The following is a 4,807-nucleotide window of genomic DNA, read 5'->3' on the forward strand; positions in this document are numbered from 1 at the left end:
AATTAGTACGAGAAATGATTAAAGAGGCAGAGAGAAGACAAATAATGCCTATAGCTACTAAACCTCGTCCTTCATTTTTATCTTCTTAAACCTTAAACTATAATACTACGTAAAATGGATTGCTTTCTTGTAATTGTCATTGTTGTACTTCATTCTTTTAGTTCGTTTTAATTCGTTTCATTTGTTTTTGTTGGAATCGTTTCAATTCTTTTGTATGTATTACTAATTCACCACATCACACTCATTTTCTACTACACTTTTACTTCTACACAAACACTTTCGATCGTTTCCTTTCTTTGGGGCTCCATCACGTGTATCAACAAATCTCCATTGCATCCTGGAGCCACCGAGACAAAGTGTTGAGGCTCAAATGATGGCAAATGTTAATTGACTCCCGAGCCAATTTATAACTTCACTGTAGTGCCTCGTCCATTTCAGTGATAATCTTTCTCCCAATCTCTTCAAAAAGGCATTTGCTTCTCTTCCTACCGTACCAGCCACTGACACACATATTGGGGTGAATAATGCTTGTTTTGCTTCACATGCTGTCAAATACTTCACTTTCTTCTCCTCTTCAGCTTTGGCCAGTACATCAGATAGAGACCGGTTCAAATATAACTGGGTGTCAGTGTTTACAACACAAATATCGAGCAATGCCTCAGACTGTGGAGACCAGACTCCCCTAATGGCTAGGTCAGCCACAAGAGCAGGAGATTTATTTTGGATATTTGATTCTTGTACTATTGGTTCTCGACAAACCTGTCCCCATTATTATTATTATTACTACTATTATCACAGCTAACAAGTTGGTACAAAACTGTGATACACAATTACATATTTAAATGTCCCCTCAGAATTTGTGCAGATCCCAATAACACAGTCTTCTGTGTATGCTCTACTTTGATGTTAATCTCCAACCTCTTTAACCAGTCACTGATCCTATGTGATATTGCCCCCAGTGCTCCAACTACAATCAGTATTACTTCCACTTTCTTCATTCCCCATAGCTTCACAATTTCCTGTCTCAATTCCTGACATTTCTCAACTTTTTCATCTTCCTGTACTTCGACTTAGGTGTCACCTGGAACTGCCACATCTATAATCATACACCTCTTCTCCCTTTTCATAGCAACTACAATATCTGGCTTGCGATGTTCAACCATTCTGTGACACTGAATCATGAAGTCCCATAATGTCTTTACTTCAACTGTTTCAGTTACCCCCTCAGGCTTGTGATTATACCAATTCCTCCCTCTTTCCATATCAAATTTCCCACATAGCTCCCAATGGATGAACTGAGCAATCTTGTCATGTCTCCTTTTGTATTCTCTTTGAGCTAGCACTTTACATTCACTTACAATGTGGTATACACTCTCACCTTCTCTCTATATAAATGACACAATGATGACTCACTGGAGCCATCAATCTTACATTTAATATAGTTAGTTCTCAATTCCTGTTCTTGTCCGCACAAATAAGAGCCTCTGTCTGTCTCTGGTTTTATATCACTCTTTTGTAACCACGTCCATGTCTTGTGTATATCTGCTCCTTCCCTCATCTCCCTGTAATGCTGTCCATACATTCTTTTTCCTATCCATCTTTCTTCAGTTGCTACCATCTCAAGTTGTTTATAACTTTCCTTTGGCCTACTACCCTCTACATCTAAGATTTTACTTCTTCCAACTGCTTTCAATAACGGTTCCACTAATTTTTTAACATACCAACCAAGACTATACTTTCTTCAGCTTTTATACTTCTCTCATATCCTAATAATCCCCTTCCTCTCTTTCTTGATAATTATAGCTGATTAGTTATTATTATTTTTTTTATTAAGTACTTTTGCTGTTGTATTAATGTTACTATTTAGTAAGCTAATGAATTGAACCAAAATATAAACTAGTACTTTAAAGTTATTGACATTAATTTTTTACATTTTAAAATGATACTCTGTACTATGCTGTTATTAAAATTAATTCTTAAAAATAAGGTTATGTTTACACAACTCCACCATCATTTTTGTTATTCCTGTTTCAGGTGTTTACACCAATCCAGCAGCTGTATTGTCACTAGAATTTATCATTTGTGTATAGAATTATTCTTTTAGTAGTTGTTTTTATTTTGTTTGGATTTGATATCAGTGTAAACCCAACCAAAAATATTTTAGTTTTTGTTTAAAATGTAGTCATGTAAATGTGGCCTAAATTAAAAATACATTTAAGAAATTGTAGGAAGCTCTATGTCCACGGATAATGAACTAAAGGCTCCATTGTAAGTTATTTAAGAATTACTGACCCTTTTATATAATATTAATGTAATACTGAGTTGATATCATGTTAATTTCAGTCTAGGCTGCTGAAGTTCAGGCTGAAGGCTCTGGACTTATGAATAATTGTAAGTGATATAGTATTATAACTAGGACACAATAATTTAATAATTTTACTGTTGTTCAAAAATTGCATGGATCAAACTCCCTGTACTATAGTACAGGGTCACTGGCCAAATTTTACCAAAATTTGAAAACGAAAGAATATGCCATTTTAATAATAATGTACATAAATGTCTACACAGCATAGGTGCATCAATATGTATTAGGAAGTATAATATAAATTGTGGGTAATTTTTGAGCCATTTTTAGAATAACCGTGAACTGTATAGCCTTAGGTATTTTCAGAAGCTGGCCAATTTTTAAAATTGGCCATAATTCAAGCAATATTTTTCCGAATCAACCAAACTTTTTACACAGCATATAAAAGTCCATCAATATCAGAAAATGCAATAAAAATTTGGAGTGATTTCTGAGCCATTTAAAGAAACCATCGGCTATTATAGCCTTGGGTATTTTTTAGAAATTGGCCAATTTTTTAAAATGGCCGTAACTCAAAAAATATTTGTCGGAATCAGCTCAAGCATTCTACAAAACTTAAGGACATCAATACATGTATGTACTGAGAGAAAAGAGGGTGAAGAATTAGAATATATGCTGATATTATTATTATTATTATTATTATTACTACCATTATTACTATCATCATTATTATTATTATTTAACAAACAGGGCAAAACAAGTTAAAAATAAGTTAAAAGAAATAAAGAAGAAAAATTAGATTATATAATATATGTAGTTAAGGTAGAATAGTTTGAGAAATAGTTTAAATAATATCATTATTATTAAGAGAAAAACCAAACAAAAAAGGACATTATTATTATCATTATTATTATAACAGACATAAGTGACATGCTGCAAAAACAGAAAACAAAAACAAAAAAGGAAAATATTATTACAAACAAAAAATACACAAAAATGAAACAAACAAACACAAATAAGTTAGACAACCCCATCTACAAGAGGGGGAACGGACGGCAGATGAGATGTCCACATTGAAGCATTACCACGCCACAAGGACACAGCAAGCCTCTGAAACAGGTGCCCTATGATTATTATTATTATTATTATTATTATGTGTACATTATTATTATTATTATTATTATTATTATTATCAATATTATTATTATTATTATTCTTTAGTCTGGCCCATACTACCATTAACTATCTACTTTCTTATTATTATTATTATTATTGTTATTATTATTTTTTTGCTATTATTATTGTTATTATTATTTTTTTGCTATTATTATTGTTATTATTATAAAAACCAACCAAAGAAGAAAAAAAACAAAACAAAAAAAAACCACAAGGATGAGAGAGACAGATATAACACACCATACAGTTATATCACACCATCAACACCAGGAGGAAGGGGAAGCTGCCGAGTCACCCACATAGCAGCACTACCCCTCCATTATTATTATTATTATTATTATTATTGTTATTATTATTAAAATGGTGACAGAAAGATACAAGAAGCAAACAATAAACAAACAAACAAAAAAAACACCAACAATAGCAACAACAACAACAAAAGGAAACAACTGAAACAAAGAATCCCTTAAAGGGAACCGTCAATGTGGGATGCGAGAGAGGACTGCCGAGCAACCCACATAGCAGCATTACCTCTCCATAAAGAGACTGAGAGGCGCTGGAAGAGATGGGAGCAGGTAACAGAAGGGTTGCGACCAATACGCTGGCCTAATTATTATTATTATTATTATTAATATATTATTATTATTGTTATTATTATTATTATTTTATAGTGATCTAATTCATAATCATGGTGTGTGCATACGAGTGTTAGGTGATATTAAGTTATTACCAACTGATGTACAAGAATCAGTAGCAAGAGCTGTGACAATGACTAAAAACAATAACAAGTAAGTACATGTACATGTACTTATTAAAATTACATAAAGTATACTTACTTGTACTGGAAAGTGTGTTAGTATATCAGCATAGTTGGCAAACAACTTGTTACCACAGACAGACAAACTACTGTCCAAGCTCCTCACTACATGTACAGTAAATTTGTAAATACATGTACAGTGGACATGTACTCATTATTGTGTGTAGACCACATAATTGGAATACTTTTTGTAATGTGTGCATGAGGTTGATTGTAGTTGTGCTACACGTAGTTATTTCATTCATCAGGTAACTATAAGGCTCCCAGGTTAAAGAAGAAAGGGATCCGGACCTACCAACACTGACCGAAGTAGAATTAATGGAGTTTGATGACTTTGATACACAAGAAAACTAAGACACATGCAACATCACTTTATAACAAATAAAAATTAAAAATTGACTTTCATATGAAACTGCATTTTGTGGGGCTGATATTGACAGACTATAAATATAGATGTGAATGTGATATCTAGTGTCAAAAAATTTGATATAAAAAGCTCCTTTTTTAGC

At 32.6% G+C, this 4,807-nt stretch overlaps 1 long non-coding RNA gene across 1 annotated transcript; it reads left to right on the plus strand.

Annotated features, from left to right (window-relative positions):
- Window positions 1–6: 6 nt before the first annotated feature.
- On the plus strand, window positions 7–4,268 carry LOC109590467 (uncharacterized). The gene is made up of 3 exons (XR_002189330.1): window positions 7–2,268; window positions 2,344–2,391; window positions 4,153–4,268. It is a non-coding gene; the product is annotated as an uncharacterized LOC109590467 (long non-coding RNA).
- Window positions 4,269–4,807: the final 539 nt, after the last annotated feature.

This window comes from Amphimedon queenslandica, unplaced genomic scaffold, assembly GCF_000090795.2.
Source record: "Amphimedon queenslandica unplaced genomic scaffold, v1.1 AMPQUscaffold_9976_Cont17744, whole genome shotgun sequence".
Taxonomy (NCBI): domain Eukaryota; kingdom Metazoa; phylum Porifera; class Demospongiae; order Haplosclerida; family Niphatidae; genus Amphimedon; species Amphimedon queenslandica.